Here is a 20,694-nt window from a genome sequence, read left to right as displayed (position 1 = left end):
GGGTTGCTTGAAATATGTAATTGACTTTCCCCAGCACAAGAAAGTGTTTGGACAGATTTCAAAGGGATCTAACACTTCCTCAGAGGACTGCCCTACGACATTTTTCCGTGTGCTTTTCTGCCTCTTGTCCTATACTTTTGGCATTTCTTCTGCTCTTAGAGGCAATGAGTCAACAGCATATTTTTAGCACCTCCTGTGTGCATAGAAGTGGCCCCTGACTCAATGGGAGTGTATAACTACCATGGGCCAAATCAGTGTGCTTTCCTGTTAGCCAGGGGATTATAGAAGAACACGCTCCCCTGATTCCAACAGAACTTGCTGCCACTCTGATGTCTTCATTGTAAGGCCTCTAAATGAATGTTCAAGAAATTCATGTTAAAGGCACGTGTCATATGTGTAACTTGTAAACATTTGTGTACTTGTCTCTGTGTCCTTACACCTCAGGCTTCAACTCTTGTTTTTACCTTTATCAATGACTACCTGTGTGCTGTGTGGTTTTGGACCAATTGCTCACCCCCTCTAAAGCTCAGTTTCTGCATCTGTAAAATGGATATAATGCCATATATACATAGATATAGATATACATACATATATATAATATACAAACTGAAATATATAGTTATATAAATATTTCAGTTTAAGTTTCAAAAATCACTGGAGGGTATTTTTATAATACCCTTCAGCAATTTTACCTGCTGCCTTTGCACATTCTGGTGAATTTCTAAATGGAAGTCTGATAGAGATTAATCTTTTAATGCATCATAAATAAAAAAGAAAATCACAGAATGATGTAGCTGGAGAGGACCTTGGGGATCTAGTGTTTCATGAAAGATTAATGTCCTTGATCTGTTTGTAAGTGTTTTGGAAAAATCTTCCATGGTCAAATAAAACTTGGCAATGTTGGATTAAAGTTAAATAGTTTTTTTTTTCCTGCAGAACTTCATAGTCTTTAATATGCTAATATGTTTTGTGAATCTACAAGGAATGAAGTGTTTCAATGCTTATTTTACCCAGATTCTCATTTTGGTACAGGCTGGTCAAGCTGAGTCAGCTAGTATGTTCTCTAGATGGAGATGATGGCTGATGCCTTTTTGAGAGCAAGAGAGTCCCCAGGGGAAGCAAGGGTATATCAGTTGCTCCATTTCATGCCAAGGATCCTCAGTCTTTAGAGGCTCAGAGAAGGCTGAAAGGCTACTCTAGGCTATCAGGGCTACCATTCATTGTGACCCATGCTACAGAGAAGCTTTGAGCTCAGTGCAAAGGAGTGACCAGCCCTTGAGAATCAGGAAAATTTATTTATTCCTGACCTAGTCCACTGAGGACATACAAGGAATGGGGCAGGGGAGTGTCACCAGCTATGGTTACAAGCTAGTCTGATTCTCTTTCATTAAGAAAACTGGTCCCTGTGAGTTTAGATTGGGAAGCACCAGGTTAAAAAATTTTTAGGCCAGGAGTGGTGGCCACTGTACTCCAGCCTGGGTGACAGAGTGAGAATCTGTCTTAAAAAAAAAAAAAAAAGTTAAGTGATGTCTTCTGTTGAGGACCTCTCAGAACTTTTAATATGAAAGTGTGCATTGTGAAGAATGGGAGTAGAGTGTACAGGAGTTTTAAAAGCTACTTGGTCATGAAACTCTTGCTTTGTGCAGGATTCGAGGGGCACTAACATTCTGAGGAAAATATTTTGGGAAACATTGATCTAATCCAAACTTCTCATTTTACCAGCAAACAACTGTGGGGCCCTCTAAGTTTCCTTTCTCCATCATTGTGACAAATTCATTGGAATTAATTCAATCAAACCTGGGGTCAGCTTTGAAGAGATTTATTTAGCAGGTAAATCTGTTTTGTACATTTTGAGGGAGTTCTGAGTTTCCATAGTCAAAAACCACAGATCAATTTAACCAACCTTTATGGAATATCACCTATGGCCCAAAGACCCTTTAGCTACAGTGATGGTCTACAAAAATATAAACTGTAATTCTTGCAATACAGGAGATTAGTAATAATGGTCAATATAATGATGATGACACCATGAATAGCTAACATTTATTGGACGCCTTTCTATTAGTCAGGCACTTTACTAAGTATTTTAATCCTCCCAACAATTTATGAGGTAGGGATTATAATAATTCCCATCTTATAGTGAGGACACTGAGGTTAGGAAATTATCCTAGCCTAAACGTTAAGTGTAAGCATGAATAGAAAGGTGTTATCAGCCTATAAGACATTCCTTTATGAGTGATACAAAATCCTATATAAATTCAGAGAAAAGAAAAGTGGTTTTAGAAGTCCTTGATCAGTGAGTGTGAAGCATGTGGTGGCCCGGTTACTGTTTGTTTGCCCATCTGTCCTCCCTCTGGGGATCAGCACCCCCTTACTTTGGAAGAATTGTTTTCCTTTTCACTGTAAGGTTCTTTCTGGCTATGCGATGGGGCACATTGCCTCAAACTAGCCCTGTTCCAGTCTTTGAGAACCTTGAAATTGGAACCAAGGGAAGAGGATTGCCTCTTGAATGGTAATTCTCTAAAATCTAGTCTGAGGTGCTGGTGCCTAATCCCTGGGTCTGTGGAAGGAGCTGGGCTGTGAGAGGGGAGAATGATGTTGATGTCAAGAGAGAGGCAGGTGCTAGGAGCAGAGAGATGGAGGCCTGGAGGGTTTCTGGGCTTCTCTGAGGCTTAGGGTTTGGATCATTGTCTTCATTACTGGAACAAAGGATTTACCATACCTGCTCTTCTGGGAATGAAACTGTCCTGCTTTGCAAAATAAAGTGTCATTAGAAAGAGATCTTAAAAACCCCACACCATAGACAGGTGCACAGATCCGTAGAAGTGTTAAAGTTCTGTCTGTTGGATGCTAAGCCAAGACTCTTAAGTATGTTCTAAAGAGAAACTGGTGTGTGTAGGCTGTGCACTCCCAGGGAGATAAAAAGTTAGGAACTTTATGGGTTGGGCTTGCTGGCTCCCACCTGTAATCCCAGCACTGTGGGAGGCTAAAGTGGGCAGATTGATTGAGCTGAGGAGTTCGAGACCAGCCTAGGCAACATGGTGAAACCCCATGTCTACAAAAGCTACAAAAATTAGCTGGGCGTGGTGGCATGTACCTGTAGGCGGGAGGATCGCTTGAGCCCAAGAGGGAGAGGGTGCAGTGAGCCATGATTGTGCCACTGCACTCCCCCTGGGTGACAGGAATTTTTTGGGGAATGGGATCTTGGAGACTGAGTAGAGACTAGAGGAAAAAAAAAAAAACTACCTCCCCAACTGGCCACACTATTCTTTTAAAAAAATGTTAATTGACAAATTAAAATTGTATGTATTTACGGAGGTATAATGTGATGTTATGATATATGTATACACTGTGGAATAATTAAATCCAGAGAATTAATAGATTCATCACCTCAAAACCTATCTTTTTTGTGGTGAGAACATTTGAAATTTATTGTCTTAGCAATTTTGAAATACACAATACTTCATTGTAAACTACAGTCACCATGCTGTGCTGTAGATCTCAACAAAATGTATTCTTCCTGTCTCAACTAAAACATTGTACTCTTTGACAACATTTCCCCATTCCTCTCACCCCCTCCAAAAACACCCATTCTTTATGTTGAAGAGAATGGCTAAAAAGTCCCAGCAGGTTTCAACTGACAGCTTCAGTGGTTGTCCCATCACACTTCAATGTTATTAATAGAAAGGGGAGGGGCAATACATAATTCGGACAGGCAGAAAGTACCATTGTAACCACTTTCCTGACTTCACAGAAAAAGTCCTCTTGTTTTCATCTGTAAAATGGGAACTGCGTGAATACCATTCTTCTTTTCTTCAGCCTCCAAAGAAAAAACAGATGCAAAGCCTTTTATCAATTGCAAAACAGTATACAATGTGTGTTATTACTCACAGTTGTCTTACTGTGACCAAACACTTTATAAGCCTGCGGCAAGTCAGCCTTACTCTCAGGAAGTGGACAATATTTGGGGAAGGAGAAGCAGCAGGATCTTTCAGGACAGTAGCCTTGGTGGGTCCAAAAATTCCTTGAGCGAAATGGGAGACAAAACTTTCTTCCTGCTTTGGGGTTTATCCTGTTAGTCTTGTCTCTCTTCACTCCTATTTTCTATGGAGAATTTCCTGGTTTTGGAGTTTGGGTGCGTTTTATGGAGAGGAGGCAGAACATCTTTAGCTCCAGCAGAATGAAAGGATACATGCAAAGGAACCTAGCACAGTATGTGGTACCCAGTTCCCCTTTAACTTGGCTTTATTCATTCACTCCTGGTAGGGCATTAATAAGGGATTCAGCCCCCTCCTATTGAAAACGATTAATTCAGGGAAGAGTTCAGGCAGTGTGGACAGATACAGTGTAGGCCAAGCCTGTTTCTAAGGCAGGAGCTGGGTAGGGAGGGTGAGAAGGGCGAGAAGAATAGGGAAATATGTGTCGTCTGTGTTGCTGCTGTTGCAACCACCACAACAAACAAACAAGTGAAAATAAATAAATAAATAATTGTCCATACCGGAAAGTGTGCTGTTTTGGAGGAGGCTGGGGAAAGTGTGGATGGCTCGAGTGGGTCCTGTTGGATTGAAGTCTGACAGTGGTGATTCCCTTCAACAAATGGTCGGGGTGGGAGGGTACACACACACACACACACACACACACACACACACACACACCCCACATGCAGCGCCCAGCCTCCGATTTCAGCGCTGGCAGGAGATAACCATTCTTAGCTCGCCTTTCCAGGGTTATTTTTGGCTGAGGCTGTTCGCTGATGGCAAAAGGTTTCAGCCCCCTCCCAAATCCCTCCCCGTGCTTGTTCTAAAGAGAAACTGGTGCGTGTAGGCTGCGCACTCCCAGGGAGACAGGGAGACGGGCCTGGCGCCGGAGAGGAACCCGGACTCTGCCCAAAGTCTCGCCGCCCGCCGGCTGTTTTCTGGCGGAGGGTGTGCCCCGGAGGGCGGCGATCGCGCGTGAAGGCTGGGGCCAGGCGCGGGTGCAGGCGTCACCGGGGTCAGGCTAGCAGGCCCTGGAATCAGGCTTTTGGGACACCCCGAAAGTAAGTCCAACTTGGGGAGAAACTGAGGACACCTCGGGCGGTCTGGCAGCGGAGAAGGTGGGCGGGAGAAAACTTTACAGGAAGGCAGAAGCAATCTCCGCCGAGGGAGTCAGCGAGCAGCTGCACGGAGAGGAGGGGCGGGCAGTCCCCAGGCGGGCGGGTGCAGGGCGCAGGGTGCCGACCTGCCGGAGAGGGGGCCTGGGAGCGAGGCGGAGTCCCGGTGCGCGGCCAGGTGGGCGGAGGCCCCCAGCAGGCTGCAGATTGCCTCCGGCCCCGGAAGCCTCAGCAGGACCGGCCAGGAGGCGCCACGGAGGGGAGCCCCATCCCGGTGCTGACAGTGCCCACCGCGCCCTACGAGGACCGGCGGCCGGCCGGCAGCGGGGGTCTGCGGCGACCTACCAGCCTCTTCGAGGGCCAGCGCAACTACCTGCCCAAATTCATCCAGAGCGTGCTATCGTCCATCGACCTGCGCGACCGTCGGGGCTGCACCACGGTGGTGGGCAGCGACGGCAGGTACTTTAGCAGGATGGCCATCGAGATCGTGGGGCAGATGGCTGCGGCCAACGGGGTGAGTGTCCGGATGCCCCTCGCTTCCCGCCGCGCTGCCGCCATGCCCTCTCCTAGCCCTTGTCCCCCTGCTGCCTCCGGGCCCAGCTGGGAGGCCCCTGCCCGGCCCAGGCTTTGCTTCCTCACTCCCGCATCCTCACCCTCCAGCGCCCCACTCCCGCCGCGCTCGCAGCCTCCCCGGCACACCCCGGACACTGGGTTCTATTAGTACCCACCGCCCCCAAAAGCCTTGAGGGGTGTCCGTCGTTCCTGGAGCCACTCCGGGTGCCCTGGACTCTTCTCCGACTCTGCACACATCCCGCACCTGCTCATTTTTCTTTCGGACATTCTCTTACCCGGCCCTGTAGATTCCAAGGCAGCTCCCAGTTTTCCATATTGTTCCCAACGCGTTCACTGCCCACAGTCCCCACACAAACTTCTTTCCCAGGCTCACAACATAGTCCCTCTTCCCCGTGCCCTTTTTGCAATAATCTGCCAGTCCCCTAAGTCTTAGCTCTGCCTATTTAACAGTAGTGGTGTCTCATAACACACACACACACACACACACACACATACACACACACACACACACACACACGATCCCTGACATATTTGGCAAGAGTAGGTCCTGAAGGTTTTTAATATTTTGGTTCTTTAACCCAGTGGAATTACTGAATGATTTATTTAATTAGGGTAGGGATGGAGTGGATCCATTTGTTTGATGCTAAACAGCCTGAGCTCGCAGTTCCCAGGGGGCATATCTCTAAATGGTCTGAAATGAGATTTGCAGTGGTTTTCTTAATGCAATTCCCAACTTCTCTCCAAATGCCTTTTGACATTTGACAACATTTCATGCCTCTTCCCCTTTCGCTTTTCATCCTTGTTTTCTCTCCCTTCTCCCACGACCTCGGTAGTCTTCTGCAATCCAGATTCTCAGACTTCGGGTTTTTCTCCCTCTGCCCCTTTCCTCTCTGTCCTATAACTAGAAGCACCTTTTGGCATAGACCCGTATCCCAGTTTCCTCTTTCCCAGGTCCAGCAGCATCTCAAGGACATCTACAAGAGGGATACCTAACTTCAGGGGTCTCTGAATGATATGTGGGAAACATCGTCTAAAAAGGTAATTTTATCCTTATTCATGCAACCAGACCCACACTCATAGAACTTGTCTTTAAGGGGAGTGTCTTGCAGATGTATAAATGAGTGTTAACATCTTTAAAAGCAAAACTGAACATTTCCCTGGCATTTGTATTCCCTCCTTCCTTCCCAACCCTTTCCTTTTCATTTTCTCATTTATTATTAAAAACATTTTTAAAGGATCTCCATGCTTCATATTTATCTACTATAATTCCTCCTTCTCGGTGTTGCAGGGATAGGGAAAGAGGATTTTTTAAAAAACACAATAAAAAGCAATTGGGAGAAACAGGGCCAGTGGTGTTGGGGTGGGTAGTGGAATTGTGATTTTTGACTCCAGTAGACAATGATGCTGGATATATGGGGTTTGATTTCTCTCTGGCTCCTCACTTGAGATTGATGAAGTTTGGCTAGAATCAGGGAGTTGAAGAGAGGTTGACAAATGGTCTTTCACTCTTCTCTGACAGGCTGTTCCTGTGGAGTGATGGAGAATAATGAGCCTTGGGAGAGCTATGGGAGCTCTCATACTCCTTCCCGAGCCAATTTTTTAGGGAGTGAGAGAAACATGGCCTGTCCAATACTTGTTGTGGGTCAGGATATTTTTGAAGCTACGGTTGTTGATTTGCATGGGAAAATTATTATGTCTTATTATTTCTTGTCCCACTTTACCATAAGGGCTCCTCAGCTTCTTACTTCAATGGGTCTTCCATGACAAACACACTTTATTAACTCTAAGAGTGGAATTTATTTTAACAGATAATTAGCATAGGTCAATATATGCTTAAAATAGAGTCAAATTAAACGCACTAGCTGTTATAAAGGACAGCTGACAAAATCCACATAGAAGCATCGACTCTTAAATAATCTGAAAGTACTACTTCTAAGAGGGGCGGGCATGGGTGAAGGGAATGGTGGACATGTTTCAGAATTTCAAATGCCAACTTTAACCAATCGTTTCCTCATTTTGTTCACCTTCTTGGGCGCTTATGCTAAAGTGAAGTGAATAGCCATAAGGCTGGCTTCAGGAGAAAGGTGGTCTAAAAGAACTGGATAATTATAAGCAAAATTGGTCTCGAATGATTGAAAATTGATGAGAATGTGCTTGTCTCCTGATTTGGCATCCTGAGTTAGACTCAGGACTACTGAACATGGATCCCAAAGGCTTTGGTCTTTTTTGATATCTTATTGGATAATCATAAGCAGGCTAGAAAAATAGGAAACTAGAATTTTTTCTCTTTGAACTGACAAATCTGACCAGTGGGCTGCATTCTCTATATCTGAAAAATCTTGGTTTTGATTGAAAAAGTTAATTTTACAAAGCAATTTTCTTTTTTTAAATTAAATTTCATTTTTTTTTGACACAGGGTCTCACTTTGTTGCCCAGGCTGGAGTGCAATGGTACAGTCTTGGCTCACTGTAGCCTTGACCTCCCCAGATTCAGGTGATCTTCCCACCTCAGCCTCCTGAGTAGCTGGGGCTATAGGTGCACGCCACTACGCACAGCTGATTTTTGTGTTTTTACTACTCATAGGGTTTCTCTGTGTTGCCCAGTCTAGTCTCAAACTCCTGATCTCAAGAGATCTGCCTGCCTTGGCCTCCTAAAGTGTCATGAACCACCATGCCCAGCCTACAAAGCAATGTTCTAGGAAAAACTACAGTTACTCTTTGATTATGTAATTGCTGGAGAAGAAAAGCATGGCATTTCTAAAATGATGAACTATATTACTTATATTTTAATATCTCATAAAGTTTGAAATAGACATTTCAAACATAAACATGTATAAAAATTTTTATAAATTATAAAATCAAAAACATTTTACAATTATTTTATTATAAAATTATTATAGAATCAAAAACATTATAAATTTAAACAACTTTTTAAAAAATTTATTTTGGGATTTCCCATGGAGTGATGGAGAATAATGAGCCTTGGGAGAGCTATGGCAGCTCTCATACTCCTTCCTGGGCCAACTTTTTTAGGAAATGGGAGAAATATACCTTGTTCAATGTTTATTGTGGGTCAGGATATTTTTGAAGCTATAGTTGTTGATTTGCTTCAAACTTTAAAAAAATTATTATAAAATTATGGGATGTAAAAAAATTTATTATAAAACTTTGAAATTTTCAAACTTTCAGAAAAGCAGAGAGATGAGATTAATGGCACTCACAGGCAAGCATAGAACATAGATTGTAAACATTTTGCTATATTTGTGTCATGACTATTTTTTGCTTGGGTTTGAAAGTATATTAAAGAAAATGATATTTTACCCCTAAATTCTTTAGTACAGATTTCTAAAAAAATAAGAACATTTTCCTGTATAGTTACAAAATCATCTTTTCAAACAAAATAAAAAATGGCTTTTTTATATCATTTATTACCCAGTCCACATTCAGATTTCCTCAATTATTATGAAATGTCCTTTTATTTTTTGAGACAAAGTCTGCTCTTTCACACAGCCTGAAGTGCAGTGAAACAATCATAGCTCATTGCAGCCTCAAACTCCTGGGCTCAAGTGATCTTCCTGCCTCAGCTTCCTGAGTAGCTAGGACTATAGGTGCACACCACCATGCCCAGCTAATTTATTGTTTTTGTAGAGATGGAGGTCTTACTACGTTGCCCAGGCTGGTCTCAAACTCCTGGCCTCAAGTGATCCTTCCAGCTTGGTCTCCCTGAAATATCTTTTGTGGCTGGTTTGTTCAAATTAGTTTCTTCTAATCAAGGGACACACATTGCATTTGATTATTTAGCTCAAGACTGTTTTAACCTGGAAAATACACATACTCTTTGTTTATGTATTTATTTAGTGAAATTGACTTGTTGAAAAACTAGTCAGTTGTCCTGTAGAATATTTCCCCTTCTGGAATTTTCTGGTTGCTTTTTATGGTGTCATTTAACTTTTCACTCTGTTTTTTCCTGGTTAACTGGAAGTTAGTTCTAAAGGCTTTTAGGCCTGCTATAACAAAATACCAAAAACTGGATGACTTATAAAGAACAGAAATTTATTTCTCACAGTCCTAGAGGCTAGCAAGTTTAAAATCAAGGAGCATGTGGTTTTGATATCTGGTTAGGACCAACTTTCTGGTTCATAGATTGGCCTTCTTTCTGGGCCCTCACATAGTGGGAGAGACTAGCTAGCTCTCTGGGGCCTCTTTTATAAGGGCACTAATTCCAATCATGAAGCCTCTGTCCTTATGATCTAATGACCCCCTAAAGGCCCCACCTTTTAATACCAGCACCTTTGGGGTTAGGATGTCAACATATTAATTTGGGGAAGACATACACGTTCAGCCCATTGCAAGGTTTAGTTAGATTCAGGTTCAACTTCTTTTTTTAAAGACTATTTCATAGGCAATAATGTGTATTCACATCCCATCATTAGTGATGGTGAGATGATCGCAAGGTTAGGGTGATCACTGCCTATCTCCTCTGCTATATTCCCCCTTGGGTCAAGCCAGTAGTCTGTGACGTGAACTTTGTACCATGTGTATATTCAGTTATATTCTGTATCAATAGTTACTTGATTGTTTTAGCATTTATTAATGATCCTTGCTTGAGTTGATTATTTCATTAGGGGTTTCAAAATGGTGAATTTCTAATTCTCTAATTCTATCGACATGTTTTAGCTGGCATTTTTCTATAAGCAGACCATTTTCTTCACAACTGGGTTATTTGGCTACCCTGAAACATAGTTCCTTCCGGGAAGGCAGAACATATGTTTATTTCTGTCTTTTAAAAATTACTGGTGTTTGGAGTGAAGATTAGGTGAGCTAACTACCTCCACAGGTGACAAATGAATTTTGTTTTGTCTCACTTTTGCTTTTTTGAATATCACTGTGGCTGCTTGGATTTTTATATTTAATTTGAATGGATTAGGGAATAAATGAGAAGATAGGTTTTATCTGTTTCTGTAGTTTTTATGTGGCTGTGTGAACTTACTTTTAAAAATTCCCAGAAATATTTTAATTCCCCTTTAAAGATATAAACTATGTCATACTATAAAGCAAAAGAAAAACCAATCATGTGAAGAGTAAATAGTACCGTTTAAACGAATTGTGGTTAAGCTTAGTTTGTACCTAATTAGTTTTTTATTTTCTTTCTACTTTTATCTGCTTCAGAGCCTCTTCAGTGGTTTAGATCTTCTATGTGTCAAATTATTCTAATCTCTTAAAAAGTTTAAGAGCTAAAATACAACACAATGACTACAAGAATGCCTTTGTCCTTTTCTGGGTAGGTACACCTAAGGCAACTTCTTTTTCTCTTCTTTGTTCTCTTCTTCTTTCTTATTCTTAAATCATCTTCAATATTGGACAGATGACAGCACTATGCCTGCCTCAAGATGTTTCTGACTTTTTCTTTTTCTTTTTCTTTTTTTTTTTGAGATGGAGTCTTGCTCTGTCACCCAGGCTAGAGTGCAGTGGCACAATCTTGGCTCACTACAACTTCTGCCTCCTGGGTTCCAGTGATTCTCCCAACTCAGCCTCCTGAGTAGCTGGGGTTACAGGCATGCACCACCACGCCTAGCTAATTTTTTGTATTTTTACTAGAGACGGGGTTTCACCATGTCGGCCAGGCTGGTCTTGAACTCCTGACCTCAAGGATCTGCCTGCCTTGGCCTCCCAAAGTGCTGGGATTACACGTGTGAGCCACTGCACCCGGCCGTTTCTGACTTTTTCTAAAGTCTTTCTCTGGAGATGACATTATATAATAGCGCTGTTCAATAGAAGTTTCTTTGATGATGGAACTGTTCTATAATCTGCATTGTCCCAGCCACTAGCCATATGTGACTACTGTAACACTTGAAATGTGGCTAGAGCAACTGAAGAACTGAATTTTGCATTTTACTGAATTTTAATTAATTAAAATAGAAATGCAAATAACCATAAGTGGTTAGTAGCTACCATACTGGACAGCAAAGATCTGTAATTCAGCATTTAAAATCGATTTTGTTTTGTTTTCAAAAATGGAGTCAGACTGTTACAACCCAAAAGAACTGTAGGTTAAATTAAGGTAAATCCCCAAATACTACATACACATTTGGGAAATCCAAACCAGATTTTTTCATGTGATAACCACACCCTCTTTTGACTTTAGCCTTGGAGGTAATGGAGTATGGCAGAAAAAACCCTGTATCAGCAGCTGGAAGACTCACCTTCTTTTCCTAGCTCTGCCATATATTGACCAAAAGAGTCAAAGTCCATTCAGATGGTTGAAGGGCCTTGGAATTTTGTTTTCGGTTTTCACATACAAGTTGGAGGGCAGATGCGTTAGCCTCTTGAAATACCCAGAAACCACTTGTTTCCTCATCTAAAAATCAGGTATGACAGGATCATTTAATTATCCTGGAAATCAGATGAAGCACTGCATATGAAAGCACTTTGTAACATCGATAGCACTGGGAAATGTAAAGACCTTTTACTGAAATATAAAGGTGTATGGTCAACTGAATATATCTCAGATAGTTAGGATTTGACTGTATATATTGAATATAACCTGTAGTGGGCCCCTTGGTAAACAGCTTACAGTTTTGTTGCAAGTTTTAGCCAAGAGAAAATTTATTTGTTGACTAGTCATGCCCTTTATTGGCCACATGATGAGCAGCCAAGATATTAAGACACAGTGCACCTTGCAGAATTCAAGAATGTCTCAGTGTCTTGTGAACTAGGAAGCTGAAATGCAGTGGTATGCAGAAAGCTGGCTCAGTAGGAGCCTTGGGAGTGTCCTCCAGATAGATGTTTGTGCAGGTTGTGTTTGATTCCAGTTGGCCATGAAAAGCTGGTTGCTCTAAAGAATGAGAATATACTTGGTTTTGCATTTACTAGAACTATCTGGGGAACAAATCTTGGGGTGGAAGAAAGAAGGGAGGGAGGGAAAGCTGTGCTTCAATACCTAGGGCTTCTTTCCTGGAAGGGATCTGAGAATCTGGGATTGGGTGGCTAATATCTCATCTCTAGAAGGGAGAAAGAACTGGGTGGTGATGGCTTTGTATTTTCTATTGGAGTTCACTACAGAATAGGTGAATGGAATGGGCTGCTATGATCCAGACATTAGGGAGGACAGGTTTGTGATACATTAGAAAACTTGAATGAGCCCTTCTATGATTCTCTCTTCCCTCTTTCTGCTTCCCGTTCTTAATCACCATCCGCAGGTTGTGGAATTAGCAAATCTATTATGTGAGCAATAGCAAACTTACAGGAGCCCTTGGCTCCATCTATCTCCCTGTTTGTGTCAGTTCCTTCTGGATGCTTTTAGTCTGTGGTCTTCATTCACTCTTTTTCTGGGGAAGTAAAAGGAGTGGGACAGATTATGAGAACAGCTGGGTCCTCCCAGTTGCTGGGGTGGTTATTTTAAGCTTTGTTTAATGTGTCCAGAGACCCAGATGGCATTTTTAACTAAGCTGCTTTATTAAATCTTGTGATAAAGCATAGTGATGTTTATTGAAAAGGCAGACACGCATCAGCAACATTATGCGTGAAACTTGCTCTAAGAATTTTCTATAAAACATCTGTTCTCTTTGAGCCTTTTGTGAACTCTGGAAGTTTGCTAGTTTCTATACAGACTTGAGGACAAGAAGTTGGAACCCACTTTTGGAGATGTCCAAGCATAGGTATTGGAATCATTAATCCTAACCCTCTCAGTTTTAAGGCCCCGGATACCCTTCTGTTAGACAACAGTAACATGAGCAAGCACTGTAATAACCTTTCAACAAGATTATTTGGAAATAATGGACAAGAAAAATTAGTATACATTGTTTGGGGATTTGAAAATTAAAGATCAAAAGCTAGGGCTTCAATGACCTGTGCCAGCCTATAGCCTTAAGAGTCAATTTGCAAACACTCAAGATTTGGCCAATATGCCTCTACTACTTCTACTTAACACAGTCAAAGGGAAATTTTTAGATTCTTTCATCTGATTTGACTCTCTTAGTTACGAATAAGAGGATATCTAGAATATATATGTGACTTGTTAAAATGAAAATCCACCTTCTCGGAGTCTTCAAATATCTTTCATATCTTACATTTTTTAGTCACATCAACTTTTGAAGTCATGTCCGTAGTTGTATGAAAAGAAAAATTTCAGGAACATTCAACCTCAAAAGTTCTTTTTCTTAGTCTGAAGTCGTAGAAGCATTTGACTTTTACTTTCTCTTTTTAAGTTTGTACTAGTAGGTATTTTGTATAAATATAATATTTAATTATTGCCTTTGTATTCTTTTTCTCTAGTAAACATCCTGGTTTTTAGCTATCAATATGTAGTTTTACATTTAGGGATTTCTAATGGAAAGAGAAAGGAATCTGAAATCAGAGGACGAGAGTTTATTCTACTTGACCAAACACATACACAATACTGGAAGGAGAGTTTTACAACAAATATTTAATATCTATGACATGTAAAACGTTTTTTGAAATCAAGAAAATTCAAACAATTCAATACAAATATCATCAATAATAAGACATGAACAGGTGGCCAACCTTATTAATAACCAGAGAAATATAAATTAAAACAATCCATCAACTTGTAAAAAAGATGAAATTACCCAGAGTTGGTGTAGGTGATGGAAAATTGTCATGTTTGTATACAGTTCATAGAAGTTAAATTGACATAACTTTTTGGTCAGGCAATTTGGAAGTATATATCTAAATTAATAGAGTAGTTTTCTAATAACCTGGGAATCTCTTAATCTAAGAATCTTTGCTGTAGATTTTTCTAGAACAAATGTACAAACATCTGTGTACAAGGGTACTCACTGCAGCATTTTGCTAAGGAAAAACTCAGAAAAAATCTATATGTTCAACAGAGAACAGGTACATAATTTATGACACAACTGCACAATATACACCACTAAAATAAAGGATATAAATTTATATGTAGTATGAAAAAGATGTGAATGATAGCTTGTTGGTGAAAAACAGCAATGACTGGAATATTGTGTGTAACGTAATCCTGCTTTTCTGTATATAATGTAGGCATAGAAAATAGGATTGAAAGGACATACTCTAGTCAACAGTGTATATAGCTTGGGTGGAGGGAGTGTATAATGGGGAAGGAGAGTCCCTTTTCCTATCTATTCCATATACATCTCTGGATTTAAAAGATCATACATGCATATGCATTACCTTCAAAATTAAAATGATAAAGACAAAAGGAGAAGCTTTGGATTTGAATCATGATACTACTGTTTGCAACTTCTATGACCGTGGGGAAGTCGCCTAGCCTCCTGGGGTTTATTTCCTCATTTATAAAAATAGGGAAAGTAATAATACTTGTCTACATATCTTCTAGTGTTGTTGGGAGGATTGAATGTGATAATAGGTTACAGCATTATGAATTATTTATTCATAGAACACAATTATTATAAAAATAGTTTGCTCTGATTAAAATAAAAGAAGGACGAGATCGTGTGTGTTTTTCAGTCCCAGTAGCTTTACTAACCAGAAAGCGCCTGCTGATGTGGTGATCACAGTTGCTTTGGTGCAGCTTCCTGTTGACTTTTGGCAATTCTCCACGCTGCTAGCTAAGGCTGAGGTGGCGACTGTGGAAGGTGTGATCTCCTCCCCCTCCCAGCACACATTTGTGTGCATACTCACACTCATGCACACACAAACACACACATGCACACTCTATCACAGTACAGGAGGTGGCAGCAGCTGCTCCGGCATAGACTTTCACACAACATAAAGGGCTTTTTTGGTGTGGTCTGTGCATTATTTCCTGTTAAGCATGAGCTGAGTCAGTGCCGTGCTTTTCCATCTGAAACCTTTCTGAGGCTCAGGCTGTGTTAAGAGCAAACCCTCTCCCCTCCATGCCCACCCCATGGCCCTCTACTGAAGCCAGATCATAATCTGCTCATTTCATGAGGATTTTCAAACCGAATGGACTGGGCCATGTGAGAGATCACTGAAAGGAACAGACCAAGCAGAGGCTAAGAGACTCCACGCTAATCTGCTGAGTCATCTGAAAATGCACAGCTGTGGCAGCTCACGGTGCTTTAAAGTACTTTGGCAGGATGTTTGTTCAGGGGGCCTGTTCCTGCAGCCCTGCTGAATGTTTGGTTAGGAGGCATAATCATTTTTTGGACAGGATCTCCCAAATGTAAGGTGATAGATGCTAATGTGGAATATAATACAGAAGATACAGCTTGGATGTCATAAATAACAATAAATTGTTTAATCTTGCTGAGTTGTAAATATATGATTGCCAGAGGTCTTTAGTTCACTGGAACATAGTATGGGGGCAGGGGCACTTAGCAAATAGGCAGTTATTATTTTCCAACCAGACAGAAACTGGTCTGATGAAATTTATCTAAAAAGGCATACACATGTATTTTAATTAATTGTGACAATTACTCAGAGAAAACACATGGCCCTAAAGAGGCTGAGGGTTTTTTTGTTCTACCTATAAATGTATATGTATATTCACCTATATTCTACCTATGTATAAGTAAGAGAATGAGTTTTTGTTTTGGGGATATATATTTATACGTATCTATACAGACAGATATACACATACTTAATTTCTGTGTACCTATTAAGGTGCGGTGACAGATGGAAAGTATTTTTAAAAGCATTTAGATAGCTTATTCTATAGCATATGTGTGCATATAGCCCCCCCCATAAAGCTTTGTCTCTTTTCTGGATATATTTAACAAGAGGCTAGAACAGAGTCCAAAATGTCAGAAATGTTTGAACATTCCATAGAAATGAAGGAGGTGTTTCCAAATGACCTATGTTTCTATGGCAATAAATAGAACTTGTGCTGCGTTGGATGGGTCAGGAGTAAGGAATATAAACAGTGTAAGTATGGCTATTCCAGGAAGAAATCTACCTTGTAAGAACAGCTTTGTGCAGTGAGCTCGACAACATTGATCAGTTAGCAGTCCGGTTCAGTACAACATTGATCAGGTAGCAAGACGGTTCGGCAGTGCCAGTCGGAGACACAGATGGGGACAATCAAAGAAGATGCAGGTCAGGACAAGGATGCAGACATGTACCTGTCACTACCATGCACTTCAGCAGCTTCTTAGTGAGCAGGTTTATGATCAAAGAAGAAAGACATCGTTGATATGTAAGCATGTTACAATTAATTTGCTGTTTAGTTACTAGCAAACTACATCCAGTTTTTAGTTTTTAGGTTTTTTGTTCTTTTTTCTTTTTTGAAACAGGTTCTTGTTCTGTCATCCAGGCTGGAGTGCAGTCGTTATCCAAGCTCACTGCAGCCTTAAACTCCTGGGCTCCGTGGATCCTCCCACCTCAGCCTCCCAAGAAGCTGGGACTACAGGTGCACACCACCATGGCCAGCTAATATTTCTAATTTTTTTGTAGAGATGAGGCCTTGCTGTATTGCCCAGGCTGCTCTTGAGCTCCTGGCAGTGTAGATATTTCCATGTTTATACAGATGATGGTGTAGATATTTCCATGTTTATACAGATGAGTGTGTAGATATTTCCATGTTTTTAAAGATGGCGGTGTAGATAGTTCCATGTTTATAGAGATAGCGGTGTAGATATTTCCATGTTTATAGAGACAGAGGTGTAGATATTTCCACGATTACACAGATAGCGGTGTAGGTATTTCCATGTTTCTACAGATCGCGGTGTAGATATTTCCATGTTTTTAAAGATAGCGGTGAAGATGTTTCCATTTTTATACAGGTAGCGGTGTAGATATTTCCATGTTTATACAGATGGCGGTGTAGATATTTCCATGTTTATTGAGATAGCGGTGTAGACATTTCCATGTTTATACAGATAGTGGTGAAGATATTTCCATGTTTATAGAGATAGCGGTGTAGATATTTCCATATTTATACATATAGCAGTGTAGATATTTCCATGTTTATAGTGATAACGGTGTAGGTATTTCCATGTTTATAGTGATAGCGGTGTAGATATTTCCATGTTTATACGGATAGCGGTGTAGATATTTCCATGTTTATACAGATAGCGGTGTTGATATTTTCATGTTTATACAGATAGCGGTGTAGGTAATTCCATGTTTATACAGATACCGGTGTAGATATTTCCATGTTATTACAGATGGCTGTGTAGATATTTCCATGTTTATAGAGATGGCTGTGTAGATATTTCCATGTTTATACAGATGGCAGTGTAGATATTTCCATGTTTATGCAGATGGTGGTGCTGATATTTCCGTGTTTACAGAGATAGCGGTGTAGATATTTCCATCTTTTCACAGATTGCGGTGTAGGTACTTCCATCTTTACACAGATAGTGGTGTAGATATTTCCCAGTTTACACAGATAGCTGTGTAGATATTTCCATGTTTACACAGATAGCATTGTAGATATTTCCATGTTTACACAGATAGCATTGTAGATATATCCATGTTTATACAGATAGCGGTGTAGGTATTTCCATGATTATACAGATAGCGGTGTAGATATTTCCATGTTTATACAGATAGCGGTGTAGATATTTCCATGTCTATAGAGATAGCGGTTTAGGTATTTCCGTGGTTATAGAGATAGCTTTGTAGACATTTCCATGTTTATACAGATAGTGGTGTAGATATTTCCAAGTATATACAGATAGCGGTGTTGGTATTTCCATGTTTATACTGATAGCGGTATAAATCTTTCCATGTTTATACAGCTCGCGTTGTAGATATTTACAACTTTATACAGATGGCAGTGTAGATATTTCCATATTTATACAGATGGCTTTGTAGATAGTCCCATGTTTATGGAGATGGCAGTGTAGATATTTTCAAGTTAATAGTGATGGAGGTGCAGATATTTCCATTTTCATACAGATCGCGGTGTAGATGTTTCCATGTTTATACAGATAGCGGTGTAGATAGTTCCACGTTTATATAGATAGCGGTGTTGGTATTTCCATGTTTATACAGATAGCGGTGTAAATATTTCCATGTTTATAGAGCTCGCCATGTAGATATTTCCAATTTTATACAGATGGTGGTGTGGATATTTCCATGTTAATACAGATGGCAGTGTAGGTATTTCCATGTTTATACAGATAGCGGTATAGTTATTTCTCTGTTGATAGAGATAGCAGTGGAAATATTTTCATGTTTACACACATAGCGGTGTAGATATTTCCATGGTTATAGTGATAGCGGTGTAGATATTTCCCTGTTTATACAGATAGCGGTGTAGATATTTACATGTTTATGCAGATTGCTGTGCAGATGTTTCCATGTTTATAAAGAGGGCTGAGTAGGTATTTCCATGTTTATACAGATGGCAGTGTAGATATTTCCATGTTTATGAAGATGACTGTGTAGATATTTCCATGTTTATACAGATGTTGGTGTAGATATTTCCCTGTTTATAGAAATAGCGGTGTAGATATTTCCATATTTATAGATATAGCAGTGTAAATATTTCCGTATTTATGCAGATAGCGATGTAGATATTTCCATGTTTATACAGATAGCGGTGTCAATATTTGCATGTTTATACAGACAGCGGTGGAGATATTTCCATCTTTATGCAGATAGCGATGTAGACTTTTCCATGTTTATACAGATAGCGGTGTAGATATTTCCATGTTTACACAGATAGCGGTGTAGATATTTCCAAGTTTACACAAATGGCGGTTTAGGTATTTGCATGTTTATACCGATGGCGGTGTTGATAATTCCATATTTATGCAAATGGCGGTTCAGATATTTCCATGTTTATACAGATAGTGGTGTGGCTATTTCCATGTTTATACATATAACGGTGTAGCTATTTCCATACTTATACAGATGGCGGTGTAGATATTTTCATGTTTATACAGATGGTGGGGTAGATATTTCCATGTTTATAAAGATGACTGTGTAGGTATTTCCATGTTTATACAGATTACTTTGTAGGTATTTCCATGTTTATACAGATGGCGGTGTAGATATTTCCATGTTTATACAGATGACGGTGTAGATATTTCCATGTTTATACAGATAGCGCTATAGATAATTCCAAGTTTATACAGATGGTGGTGTAGATATTTCCAAGTTTGCATAGATACTGGTGTAGATATTTCCATGTTTATACAGATAGCAGTGCAGATATTTCCATCTTTATACAGATGACCATGTAGATATTTCCACGTTTATACAAATGACTGTGCAGTTATTTCCACGTTTATACAGATGGCGGTGTAGATATGTCCATGTTCATACAGATGCAGGTGTAGATATTTCCATGTTTATATAGATGACTGTGTAGGTATTTACCGGCTTATACAGATGGCGGTGTAGATATTTCCATCTTTATAGAGATAGCCATGTAGATATTTCCATGTTTATACAGATAGCGGTGTAGAAATTTCCATGTTTATAGAGATAGCAGTGTAGATATTTCCATATTTATACAGATAGCTTGGTAGATATTTCCATGTATATACAGATAGCTGTGTAGATATTTCCATGTTTATACAGATAGCAGTGCAGTTATTTCCAAGTTTATAAAGATCGCGGTGTAGATATTTCCATGTTTATTCAGATAGCGGTGTAGATATTTCCATGTTTATACTGGTAGCGGTGTAGCTATTTCCATGTTTATACAGATAGCGGTGTTGGTATTTCCATGTTTATTCAGATAGCGGTGTAGATATTTCCATGTTTATCCAGGTCGCGGTGTAGATGTTTATGATTTTATACAGATGGCAGTGTAGATATTTCCATGTTTATACAGATGGTGCTGTAGATGCTTCAATGTTTATGGAGATGGCAGTGTAGATATTTACATGTTTATAGACATGGCGGTGTAGATGTTTCCATGTTTATAGAGATAGTGGTGTAGATAATTCCATGTTTATAGAGATAGCGGTGTAGGTATTTCCATGTTTATAAAGATAGCGGTGTAGTTATTTCCATGTTGGTACAGATGGCTGTGTAGATATTTCCATGTGTATACAGATGGCAGTGTAGGTATTTCCATGTGTACACAGATGGCAGTGTAGATATTTCCAAGTTTATACAGATGGTGGTGTAGATATTTCCATGTTTACAGAC

Source organism: Pan troglodytes, chromosome 5, assembly GCF_028858775.2.
Source record: "Pan troglodytes isolate AG18354 chromosome 5, NHGRI_mPanTro3-v2.0_pri, whole genome shotgun sequence".
In the NCBI taxonomy this organism is placed as follows: domain Eukaryota; kingdom Metazoa; phylum Chordata; class Mammalia; order Primates; family Hominidae; genus Pan; species Pan troglodytes.
Note: the sequence above shows the minus strand (reverse complement) of the source record.